We start from the raw sequence: 13,534 nt of genomic DNA on the forward strand, positions 1-13,534 counted from the left end.
GGCTCCTAAACGTTTAACTTCTGTAGACCACCAGTGAAACACCACTGAAATCAGGGGACTCCCACTGGATCACTGCTGGAATCCATGGATGACCCCTGAGTCATTATTGGAAGCTGGGGACCTTGCTCTTCCACCCATTCACCATCCTTCCTATCACTCTTCCTACCTTTCACCCTTCCTCACTTTTCAGCTTTTTTTCCCTTCAACCTTTCATCCTTCTTTCCATTTTCTGAAATCCAACCATTCTTTCTTCCTTATAGCATTAACTAAAAGCGTTTGTCTGCCGACTTGCAGACGGAAGGGGCCCATGAAAACCCCCACCCCCCACTGTAGCTGCTAAAATGAGGTGTAGAGGGGGGAGGAGCTCCTACACCCCTGATCTAATGAGAAGCTCCGGTTCTACACCCTGTGCAGGCACGGCACCCACAGATGCCAAACCGAGGATGTGGCTCCTTAGTGAGTATATCACAACCCCGTCACCCCCACGCCAACCCCACAGCAGCAAAAGAGCACATTGACAAAAGCATAAACACAGTGGCCGCCAGACTGGCCATCATAAACATTGTACAGAGGCCAGTCTTTGAGTGCTCCCTCACAATGCAGTGAGGGCTTTGCAGTCATGGAATCATCACATCAATGACTCTGATCTGACTGGAAGGAAAATAGTGTGGAAATGAAAGATAGCTTCACAATTTAAATGTGGATAGGAAGCAATTTCGGAACACTAGTCATGATAGAATGATGAGTACCAGCATGGTGCTCCTACTGCAAAACTACATTACACGATGATGAAAAGTATCAAAGTGTCAGTAGCTGTACATGAGGACGTGGATACTGACATCACCATCACATTGGTACACATGCTCTACTAGATGAAGGATACACTGTGAAGCTGTAGCTAAGGACAATTTGTTAAACTATACGTCACTTGTGTGAGTGAGCCAAGTGGCTGCGACAAGGAAGGGCCAAAAACATGTAGAGATTGAGGGGGCACCAAAGAGTGTTCAAAAGTGCAGTCTTTTTGTATACATTTTTAGGCTTACTCTGTTTTGGGAACCCACACAAGTGAGGTATCATTTTTATCAGCAGACCGAGGGGACTGCTGGGTGATAGGACATTTGTACCAGCACTGTGATCCCACACAAAAATGTGATTTTTTTGAGCTACTTTTGAGGTTTGCAGGGGATTCTGGGTAGGAAAGCGTCAGGGTATCCACGCACATCACACCTCCCTGGACTCCCTAAGGTGACTAGTTTTCAGAACTTTCTGGGTTTGGTAGTTTTCCCTAGATGGCTGCCAAGCAGAGACCAAAAACACAGGTACGCCCCTTTCAAGAACAGGACATTTTGTGATAGATAGGAGGCCATCTGTGGTTTTGGTCCCAGGCTCTGCAGCCATCTAGGGGAACCTATCAAACCCAGACATTTCTGAAAACCCTACACCTGGGTGAGTCCAGGGGGATGTGGATTGCTTTGATCCCCCAACATTTTCTTACCCAGAATCCCCGGTAAATCCATCAAACCAAAAGGAGTGCAGAGCAGGATCGAAATATGCCATGCTATCAACCCTTTCAATCCAACACGTAATTATTTTAAAACAGCGTAATATATCTTGGATAGTTGGTACGGTTGCCCCTGTTCAGTGAGGTCTATCAGCAGCACAGCGATAGAGGCAAAGTCAGTGATGTAAGTTAGCCAGTAGCTGGCTGTACTCCTAAATGACAAGAGAGCTGAGAGGTTTTCAGAAGACAGCACTTTGGTGAGGGGTTCCATATTGTCAGGATCAGGGAGCATGTCTTCTCTTGAGAACGATGGGCCATAAATCTTGAGCAATGGTCCTCAAAAGTTATACTTGTCTTTATTCAAAGTGAAGTTTGCCTTGTGCATTTCATGGCAGGCTTTCACAAGGGTGTTTTGTGGTCGCCATTTGTTCTACCTGGGATGTCATCACTGCAATTTAGATACATGGGAATCGATCTGATTAATCTTTGGATTTCCTCTTGAAAAACATTAGTGTCAGGGGACACAACAAATTAGGGACTTTGTAGCAGAATAAATTCTGCATGTGTGAGAAACATAGTGAAGTATACTAATGATTCCTCCAGCTCAAGATGATTATAACCCTTATTTTGCAGGGTTAGGGAAACACTTTGGGTGTTCGGATAAAATGTTGATTTAAAAGTATTAGGAGGCAGAAACATAGGAAAATGAATATCATGATACACACTTTTCATGATGCACAAATACCGTTGACAAGAATATTGTGTTTGAGGTAAATACCATTTTAAATAATATTGATGTTTTTAATATTGTTTTTAATAATATACTGGTTACAAATATCGCTTTTTAAATATTTGAATGTGTTTTAGTTGATCTATTAATTGTATGTGTTACTACTGTATATATAAAGGTTATTTCTTTTTAATATGGCTTGTAATTTTAGGTGATTTAGAATTTTTTATTTAATGTTTTATAGTAAATTATAGTGTTGTGGCAGGCTGTTGTGTTTAAAGGGAGATATGTTGGGGGGTTAATTTGTTAATACAAATGATTAATTATTTAATACAATATATTTAATTATGTGATTGATGTTTATTATGTAAATTATGTAATATTGATTTATTTTTGTTATGGCTCATTTGTGGCCCGTTTGGTTTGTAGGGGTATAGGGTGGAAAGTTAATTAAGCAGCAATTAATTAACAAGTAATTATTAATTGTTAAATAATTACTTAATTGATTCTAATTATTGAATTCATGCAATAATTATTTGTTTTACTCATATTTTAATTGTGGGCTACTAGGTTTGTAGGAGTACAGGATGAGAAGTTAATTATTAATTGAATACAAATTATTTATTAATTGATAATTATTTTTACATTAAATCATAATTAAGAAAACTGATTAATTGTTTTTAATTGTTTTAATATATATCATTTTTATATTAATAGTTTAACACTTTTCTACATTGATGGTGTTAGTTATATATGTAATGTGTTTGAAGTGGCGGACTTTCCCTATTCTTATTTAGACTGCAGTAGGAATAGTAAGATTAACCTCTTTGCTAATCAACACTTTCCCTATTGATACTCGGTGTGGAGTAGGAATAGTAAATCTCAACCCTCCAAAATCCAACGCTTTCCTTACTGTTTCACAGACTAGAGTGGGAATAGTGATTTTTACCCTTACAAAATCCAACACTTTCCCTACTGTTGCGTTGGTTGGAGATGGGATAGTAAATTTCATCCCTTCAAAATCCAATGTTTACTCTACTGTTGCACAGACGGACCTTGGAGGAGTAACATTTACTATTCCCACTTCAAACACTTTCCCTACTGTTGCGCTGACTGGAGTGGGAATAGTACATTTCACCCTCTGGAATCTAACTCTTTCCCTATTGTTGAACAAACTGAAGTGGGAATAGTAAAGTTTGCCCCTCCAAAGTCAACTTTCTCTTCTGTTGCGCTGTTCAAAGTGGGAATAGCAAACCTCACCCCTCCGAAATCTAACACGTTCCTTGGTTTTGCACAGACTTGAGTGGGAATAGTAAATGTTACCCCTCCAAAGTCCAACACTTTCTGTACTGTTGTGCAGACTGCAGTGGAAATAGTATATTTTACCTCTCCGAAGTCCAACGCTTTCCATATTGTTGCTTAGATTGGAGTGGGATTAAGAATTTATACCCCTCCTAAATTCAACACTTCCCCCTAGAGTTGCGTTCTTTGGAGTGAGAATAGTACATTTTATCCCTCCAAAATCCAAAGCTTTCCCTACTGTTGCATAGACTGGAGTGGGTATACTAAACTTTACCCCTCCGAAGTTCAACACTTTCCCTACAGTTGCATAAACTAGAATCAGGGACATTACATTTAATATTCTTAGGCTCCATTATTTTTGATAATGTTGGTTTAAAAAATAATTAATTAATATTTTTTTTCTTATTCAGTTTTTATATTTTCAATGTTTTATTGTGTTTGCATGCTATTTATAGTTTCGGGCTGATCTGTCAATTGGGGCAGAGAAAAAGTGGGCTCAAAAAACATTGTGTTTCCCATGTTAATTCCCATAGGACCTGTCAACACGTCTACAGCCCGAACCACTGGACGGAAATACACCAAATGTGGCTGAAAGCTAGCTGTCGGTACGCAGATTGTGCTTTTTGTTATATGGTGCAAATCCGTTCAGTAGTTTAGGAGATATTTAAAGGCAAATATATGTGTATATCACTGGCTGCAAATAATTAGCAAAATTCACAAATTTGTGCAAATACGCATGCGAAAAGAAGCGTTGCAATTGACTAACCGCAACCTGACTAGAAAGTTGCAACCGCCATTTTATTTCATGGGACATGGTCCCGGGGGGGGGGGGGGGGGTGAAAGTTCAAATTGAAAGTAGCATGGGGGACAGGGTGAAGGTACCCTGATCCCACCGGTGTGACATAGGTGTGTTTTAGGGGAAAATTAACGTTTTAATATAACCTTGTGTCACAGTGCACTCATTCATAAACTAATACATTCACTCTTACATGCACTCAGAGGCTCAGGCGCCCATTCACACACACACTCAGACACTCATGCACCTGCTCAGACCCACTCACACACTCACACACCCACTTTCAGACCCACTCAGATACTCACACACCCACTCACACATCCAATGACAGAAACAGGCCCTGTGGTACCTTAGAGCTATTTCAAGTTACTATAGCTCACGCCCTAACTATAACTGCTGAATTTCTATGGTTTTGTACAAGGAAATTCGGAACCTATCTATAACCTCCCTAAAGCCTTTGTTTTTTTCAGTGATTATAATATATATATATATATATATATATATATATATATATATATATATATATATAATTTGTATATATAAACCCATATATATATCTGTGTTTGTGTTTTTCTATAAGTATACATTTATATTTGTATATAGTATTAAATATTAGTGGAGTTTATTTAATTTACATTACAGTAAAATGATATATTAAAATATTTAACATTCACTATTTTAAACTCTTTATATTAAAAAATATATATTTTTGTCTATTTTTGGACGATATTAGTGTCAAAGAAATGTTTTTTTCAATTTTCTTTACTTATCATGCTAAATATAGGATCATTATGTTGTGGTAAACATTTTGTCAACAATATTATTTACCACAATATTATGTCAGTGATCAAACACTTTGCCTGTGCTTCCACAACATATTATGGGTGTAGGCACAGAGGCAAAGACAGATCAGGATGCACACTTACTGTGTGCAACAAAGACGTGGTCACTTGGAGGAGCAAAGGGGATCACATAGGCCTCCAGACATCCCCCTGCAGGTTGTTGTAACCACTTAATGCACACACCTGCAGGGGGATCTCAGTCTCCTTTTCAAAAGTGGGCCGGGTACCACCTATACTGTGAAAAGCGGACAGGCTGCTTTAATCAGCCATTCTGTTCTTCAATAATGTACCGCCCTATTGGCAGCTTATTACCAGTGATAAGGCACACTGTCCCTGTTTGCACCTGACACACCTGGTTAAAAGTGTGCCGGAGCGCAAACTGAGTCAGTGTGCTCCTACTGTAATATGGCCCCTAACTGTCTTTGTGTACAAGAGAACAAGGGGAGGGATCCAGGAAGTGAGCTCTCTTTGACTGGTTCAATTATGTCTTTTGACTAATGTCTGTTGGTCTCTGTGTCATCCTGCTGTTGAATGAGTAACACAATGATTCTAAAATGCTGGACCACTGGTCGAACAGCTCATCAATATGTAAATGTATTTGCCTGTTTTTTTTTTTTAGATTCCCTAGACCACTGAACAACCACCTTCCCCACATCAGTTTCTTCAGATGTCATGGTCCTCTCAAACCGAATTACAGATTGCCTGGACCAATGCCATTTTTTCCAGCAGACCTAAAGCTCAGTACGGAGATGGTGTTAGCAGACTTCAAATTCAATGCAATGACTCTCAAGCATCACAACAGGCCAAAGCCGACATTGCACGGAAGGTGCTTTCTATGAGTTGTGGGAGTAGATTATCATACGAGATAGTTATGGCTGAGTATTTTCTTATAGACAAGCAAATTCGTCATCGCTCATGATACTAATGGTGTTGCCTATGCCTTCCTGGAACCGACGCTCACTCCACTAACATTAATTTTCAGCACCAGTTCAGTGAGATCATCACTGTCTCCACTCATGACACAGCTCCTTATAGAGAAAACGTCTATTGTTCTTATCCTGCCCCATTCAGGAAACAAGAAAGAGCCCCAGAACCACTGCTTGTAGTAATGTATCTAGTCCTGTTTTTGTTCTGGATGGTTGTTTCAGTTAGTCTACCCTGTGAGGCAGGGAATTTTGAGGTATGCCATGTACATGGGCAGATCCGCTGTTAGCATGACTTTTGCACATAATTTGAAAAAGCCCCTGCTTGTCAGAACAATGACACTTTCCATCTCAAGACTGTACATGTGCCGACATGCAGGGGAGGGTAGCAGCAATGGTTTAATGTCTTCATAGATGAGTGACTGCTTGCCTGTGAGCTCCTGATGATACACAAAGCATTACTTGTTCCATCATCATGACAACGATGAGTGTTACCTCTCCCTGGAACTCGCAGTACATTTTGCTCTAGACGTAGCAAGAATGTCCTCTACGTCCTCCATGTTGCACGGCTTCTGCAACAATCTCTTTCTGAATGGCAGAGTCTTTGAACCAGAGATGACTGGGAACTTTAACCCCAGAGTGACACCTGTCCTGGGAGAACATCCGGGCCATTACTGGCAGCTAAAGCCACCACTGTCCGAAACCAGAACCTTTGAGTACCAAGTGGTATGGAGACACTCTCCCTCAGGGGGTGCCTTGAGGGGTCATTAGATACAGTGACCACCAAACATATGCCAGAGTCTTCATGACTAAGACGGGGTCAGGAAAGCCCCTGAACTACACCACTTCCGAAGACTTGCATCTAATTCAATGTCCATTGAGCAACAGTTAACACGAAGTGGAACATTTGCTAAAGTAGTAGAACATCCCCTGCTAGGGGCTAGGGAGCCCCAAAGGCAAGGAGATGCAGGTTCATAGTGGCCTAACAAGTGGCTCTGAGACATCACATCAATGTATTCCATTTCATATCCACAAAGAGATAGAGATGGTACTCCAAAAGCCGTTAAGGTGAGATACAGCAAAACGCTGAAATTATTAGCCCTGTGGATACTCACCCTAGTAGTCATCCTCAATACCAAGTGACTAGCACAGGCATGATTATAGGAGCTCCACAACTCAGCCCGAGGGAGAGGCACATCATCTCCACAGGGGAGAAAATCTTCCTCAACATCAACACTGCTGGTGGTTTTTCAATATGGATCTCAACATGGGATGCGACCAGCTAAAACAATACACAGATTCTTTCGTTATAACAATGTTTTTTTTCATACACATTCCAAAACATCATCAGAAAAGTGCTGGCTGGTCTCCTTGGACTCCTGTACTTGGGCTGTAACATTGTAGTACACTCAAACACACACACCAAGAGCAACATTTGCAACAGAGACTACCTGCCAGAAACTCAAAGAACACAGCCTAACACTCAACGAGAGGAGCGCAAATTTCTTCAAACTCAGTTGCAATTCTTCAGATAATCATGTTATACTGCTGAAACCAAGGAAAGCGTCAGGAACAAATAAAGCTTAGCCCTTCTTTAGCCTTTTTCATAAAGCCCCTGCATGAGTTGATGAAAAGAACACAAAGTGGACATGAGTTGTCCTAGGCTCAAGCTTTCCAGAGGACATTGCAGGCACTCCAAGGCAGCCATGATGGAATATGTTGACCACAAGGTTGAAACAGAGGTGTTACTGGGGCCCTGAAAGTCTAGAAATAAACAGGTGGACAATCTACTCCACTACCTACGGGGCCCTCATAGTGACTGAACAGCAAAACTTGCTAGTCTAGATGTATGCAGTCGTGATGCACTAAGGTTGTATTTATATGGGCACACAGTGGCACCTGGTAGTGGTCAGGACCAGGATCCCAGTATGGAGAATTTGGTTTACCGGTGTGGACCTCATGGCAGAGGTGAAGTTGCCTAATGTGCCAGGCAGTGGTTCTCCTGCACACACACAACCAGGTAGTGACGGCATTGGCCAACAAAATGCCCTTTGATTGTGTTATTATGGGTTTCTGTACTGCTCCTGATGAGAGACATCTACTTGTGGTGGCAACTGAAGATTATACATTTCTTGATCTGTAATCCTTTGATGCCACTACAGCAAATGTCATCACTCCAAACCTTGAAAGAGTGATTTCAACAAGACAAAGTGCTCTCCTGATGCATGAAAAGTTGCAACATCATGCCTTGATGCTCCAAGCTCCCATAACAAGAAATACTCAGAACGGCTGCCACCAAAGAAAGCCAGATGAGCAAAGACGCTGAGGACCAACGTGGCCACCATACTCTTGATTACACCCTTGCAGATGCTGGGAAACTCCTGGTCCTGGACTTCCAGGTCCCTAGTCCTGCCAGTTTGGTTAGGGAGAGTTGCTTCACCATTTCCGAGAGGTACTGGATCACCACGGGAAGTAGCTACAGTGCACTGTGGTGGCACTGTTGCCCTGGGGTGAGAGGGGCCCAATCTGCCGTGCATCAGCTGCAGTTAAATTAAAGGCTGCATTTTCAGAATTTTTCAGAGACAGGGTCTACCTAGGGCCCGGTTCTGTGTTTATTCTTTGTCAGTGTGGGAGGGGGAAGACTATGGAGTAAGTAGAAAATATGAGGGAGATGTAGGTGAAGGAATAAATTAATAATATGAGAGGGTGAAAGATAGAAAGGAGAGGCGAGAAAAACAAAACATATTTGGAAAAGGAGCGAAGGGTGAAGGAGAAGGAGAAATAGGGTAAGTGCAAGCAAAATGGGCAAGAGAAGATGAAAAAAAGGGGACACAAATAAGCATGTCAGGAAAGGGGGGAGAAAGAGATAAGGAAGAGTAAGTGACAGAAGAGGGGGAAGAAGTCCTTGGAAAACGATAAGTAGGAGAACGTGTAAGGGAGGAAGGAGATGAAGGAGGGAAGGAGATATGAAAGACAGGTTGATTGGAGAACGTTAAGGTAGGTAAGCAAGATGGAGCTGTCATTAATGTAGCAAGTGCAGTGACATCGAGGTCCAGGGTTTTGATCAGCCCACGGTGCCTCAGATATATCATACAGGGCACCCTGGTTATATTCCTATTGAGGAAACTGAAGGAAGCCCCAGACCAAGTACAAGACAAGCAAGCAAAACACCACCAGATCTTGAGCATAAGGGTGATCATCAGGGACTGGGGAGAGCTTGCAGCTTCTCTCACCAGGATCTTTGGGATAAGTTGCACAGTCTGTGCAGGACGCAATAGGATTGTTTATTTTGTCCCGGGGTGGGATTTTGGGTGACAGTTAGTAGCATTTAGTGGGCACTGGTCCTCCTTTACTGTGCTATGGTCTGGCAAGAACGTCCTGTTAAGTGTTGGCCATGGAGTTGTGGTTGGGTTCTTTTCTGGGTATTTTTATTGGCCTAACATTTTGCAGGTATTGCATCTGACGTGGTGCAGGAGCTCCTTAGAACCCTGTGTGGAACAGGCTGATAGAACGTTATCAGTCCTGGTGTTCTATCCCAGGCTTGGGTACGTCTGGAGCGGCGAGGAGAGGTGTGCTGTGAGGGGTGGAGGCAGTTGTCTTAGTGTGAGGATTGTAGTGTACTTGGTGGTGTGGTTGTGTGACACCATAGCATAGTAAACACACAAAACTGTCTTGGGCCCAGTCAGGCTAGTTTGTAAAAGCTCTAGATCAACCCTGGGTAGCTGTGGCTTCGAGCATCTAGGCTTAAACAAAGGAACTAGTGTAAAGCATTTAGATGCACCAAGCAACAACATAAGAAAGTTACACAGCACAAAAGAAATCAAACACCAATTTACAATTTGTTTTTATTTTTATGAAATTTGAGACACCAAGGTGAGCAAAATCCACCAGAAGGTTCTAGAGACATACGTTCTTAAGTTAAACATACATTTCAGCTTTTTTGTCCAAAGCGCATACAAGCATTGATGACCATAAAGTTAGCAAACACTCTAAAACTTTTAAAGAGTTGTGATCGGCTATTCTAGCACAAACTGGGTGGCCAACTCTGACAGGCAGAAGGTCAGGGGATGGGAGCAGAGCAGAATTTGGAATATTGAGATAGCTACTTGGTCTCCAAGACAATCTCAAGTCCAGTTCTACACTTTATGAACGGACCCCCATAGACATCAATGGAGTGGTCCTGATGCTAAGTAGACATGATGTTGAGAATGCTGTGGGATGCTCTGAAAGCTGTGTGGATGTTAAGAGTCTTTCTGGGCTTATTCCTCAGTCCACAGTCCAGGGTCGGGCGACTTTGGCCACGGGGGCCAAAGCCTCTTTTGGTCCAGCAGAAGGCTAGTTATAGCTGGGCTACTGGGCTCCGGTCATAGCAGGTCCAGAGATTTGCTTTGGTGAGGGCTAGGATCCATCTTTAACGACCAATTTGCACTCTGTCATCTCTCCCAGGTCCAGCAGACTTGAGTGCAACTTCTGAACATCAAGTAGTCTTCTTGGCTGCATGTTAGCGATCAGAGGCAGTTTGATGAATGTAGCTACTGACTGGCCAGAACAGGTTACTTCAGATTTTAAGGCTCTGATGCTGAAAGAGGGAGCCAGTTGACTGACTTGAAGTTCACCTTTTCTGTTTGGGGCTCTGGAGCAACTATTCCATGAGCCAAGCACCACAAGCATGGTCCTCTCTTTGCTAGCCCAAGGAGCAGCTGATGCAGTCTAGCGGTTACTGCAGCATCTCTTACCAGGTTCAGGAGTCAGAAGGGCAGACTTTCTTTGGTCATCTCTCTAGTCCGGATGTGATCTGAGGCCTGCATCCCAGAGTTACCATATTTACACTCAGAGTGGGCCCTCAGGGGTGAACCAGTAACTAGCCAATGAGCTACCAGGCTCCTTTCCACCTTATGATGATTTCTGGCTATGTTTGGCATCTAGCATACCAGAGTGCCTTTTCTACCCACTCCCAAGATGTCTGAAACCTCCTCTTGGTGTGGGGAGCTTGGTAGCCCACCCTAGATTTGTGGCTAACTGAGGGCTACACGCCCACTGAAAAAACTGTTTGACAACTGGTTTCCCCTCTCTGTTCCTGCCACCAGCTGGCCTGCCTGAACAAAGGAGCAGCCTCTCCAGTGTGGTTGCCATTTGCCCACCAAAGGTGGGTTTCCCTTTGAAACTCGCCTTTTGGGCCAACAACCTGTGTGGTTTCCTGTGGAGAAGAGATAACACCACTCTCAGTGGCAGGCCTCTATTGTTTCAGGTGGTTAGGAGGCAGGCTGCCTCTGCACTGTGTCTTGAATGTGTGATAACATCGACTAGCCAGCAGATGGCACCAGAGATTAATCTGACCAGCACATGTTACAACATGTCTGCTTCTCACCATAACAAGGTGGAGGCAAAAAATATTAAGAAAGCACCACCAGGAAAGAGATGTTGCACTTATAAAAATATGAAAAGGGCAACAACCAGTCATCTGGATTTAATGGAGTGTTGTGTCATTGAGGACAGGGTTGCAAGTGCATCTCTCTTCTAGAATAGTGGGAAGTTGACGTTCACTAGGCACAAAATATGCAATGCTGGTGTGAGGCTCCTACCTCAATAAAGGGATTGTTGATGAGGTAATGGGGTGTTAATTGCCCCAGGACAGAAGGTTCTTCCACAGAAGCATACATCTAAGAGAGAGGTTTTGTGGGGACAGCAGGAGTGTGTATGGATTCCAAGTGAGGAGGTAGTTGCGGGAAGCAGCGAACAACCCCCATACCTTCAGGATGGAGCAACTTCGAGGACAATGTGAGAACAAGCCTGTCGGATAAGGCCAGAGTCAGGGAGCAGTTCTGTGAAAGGTCTGGGTGGCCTGGGGACACTGGCCTCACAGACAGGGAGGGGTCTGGTGCGGCCCTGCTGTCAGCGAGGGAGCATCTGTCATCAGCAAAACCCTTTAAAGATATTGTTAGAGATTGGGAAGTCAATGATGGTGGTGTGGGTGATGGAGAATCTCCAGAAGTGAGTGGTTGCGGAGATGGCATGGATTGACAGGGGGAAGAGGTGTTGGAATTAGATTATGAGGAAGCAGAGAAGAATTTGGAGGAAAGGAAGATACCAAGTTAGGAAACATTGACACTGCACAGGAAAAAAAGATATAAAGGTGGGGTATGGGCAAGTGAGGGTGGAGGTTTACCCAACAAGAAGAACAGTGTTCTATGTTTCAGGATGCTGTGCAGGTTCCAAGGTGGCAGCAAGGGAAGATTGCAGAAAAGAAGCAACTAGAGGCTGTTGGTAAATTGACATTTGCCAGGCAAGAGACATGTGGTGGGCCCAAGTGGTGGTGCTGTTGCATTGTACAAAGTGGACTAAGTGGGGGATTTGGGCCACACACACATTCTATAGGGGTTGGAGCGGTGAGTGACACAGGAACTCATACTTAAAAGAGTTAGAATTAAGTGAATAAGGCTGTAGACACTTGTGAGGATAAGGCAGAAAGGATTGGTGATGTTTCACAAGCGTCAGATCAGAAACAGTTGAGTGCTGGAGCAGGGCACAAGCAAGAAATCTCATAAGGTTGTGGAAAAAGAAGAACTAGCACTAGGAAAAAGGAAAAGACTGCAAAAGCAGATAAAGACAAAAATGAAGAAAAGGTGCGGGAGAGTGCAAAAAAGAAGTTGCCTTACGTAAGCATAACAGTACCTTTGTGACTAATCTGTCTAACATAACTACAGCAAAGATCTGTAAAATGAGGTTGAATAAGATACTCCATAGAGAGGTGTAGGCAAAGGAGAGATTGAAAGAAGATGCATGGGAGCTGACAGGTGTGTGCGAGTACCAATAAATATAGATACTTGGACGTCAGCCTTTCTGATATACATCAGTATATACTGTGAGAAGTACCCAGTAAAATCCATGGCAATTTTTCAATATCTGAATATTGTTTAAAAAGCACAGATTGATTTCAGGGATATTTGCTTGATTTCATTCAGATGAGGAATTTAGGGCCAGGTTGAGCATTGCTCCAGAGAAACCATGGCAAGATGAGGACAATAAATTATGGCTTCAGATAATGGCCAGGTCTGATTTTATACATCATCAGTGGTTTACTAGTTGACTAAGGGCCCTTTTTTGGGCGCCACACCTTTGGGTCATGGAATTTAATGCCTGAGGTCAAGTTTTCAACACAGGTGCATATTGGGTGTTTAATATTGGTGTCTCCAACTACAACCCTTACAGATACAAGCATGAATGCTCAAAGTATTGCAGGAAGCACCCCATTGTACAGTGTTGAGGGGACATAACCGTAACAAGACAGAGTTCACAGAGGGGAGGAAGAGGCTAACAACCTCAGTTTGGTAACAAGGGCGTTTAAGCAAATTAATATTCAGTAGGTGGGTGGGTGACCCATAGCCTGACAGGGATATCATGGTGACACTGTAATTTTATTTCAAGGAAGGGTTCTGGTTG

The sequence above is a fragment of the Pleurodeles waltl genome, chromosome 7 (assembly GCF_031143425.1).
Source record: "Pleurodeles waltl isolate 20211129_DDA chromosome 7, aPleWal1.hap1.20221129, whole genome shotgun sequence".
Lineage (NCBI taxonomy): Eukaryota > Metazoa > Chordata > Amphibia > Caudata > Salamandridae > Pleurodeles > Pleurodeles waltl.